This window comes from Sinocyclocheilus grahami, unplaced genomic scaffold (assembly GCF_001515645.1).
Source record: "Sinocyclocheilus grahami isolate Dianchi unplaced genomic scaffold, SAMN03320097.WGS_v1.1 scaffold2113.1, whole genome shotgun sequence".
Lineage (NCBI taxonomy): Eukaryota > Metazoa > Chordata > Actinopteri > Cypriniformes > Cyprinidae > Sinocyclocheilus > Sinocyclocheilus grahami.
Genome location: NW_015507292.1, coordinates 14,690 through 14,905, shown reverse-complemented (window position 1 = coordinate 14,905; position 216 = coordinate 14,690).

Below are 216 nucleotides of genomic sequence, written 5' to 3'. Positions count from 1 at the left end.
TGAAAGACAAATATTGTGCTTTTCACTCCACTACATTTCTATCAAGGTCCTCGAAGTAGAAAGTCATTACTATGTAGCAGCTTTGAAAGTCAGTGGGTGATTTTTTTATTCTCTAAAATGTGACTTTCTTTTTTTTTCAGACAGTTTATCGGTAATCACTCTTGTAGGGCCACATGAAGAGATTTCCCAGCATTTTTTGAACACTGACCAGTTCCA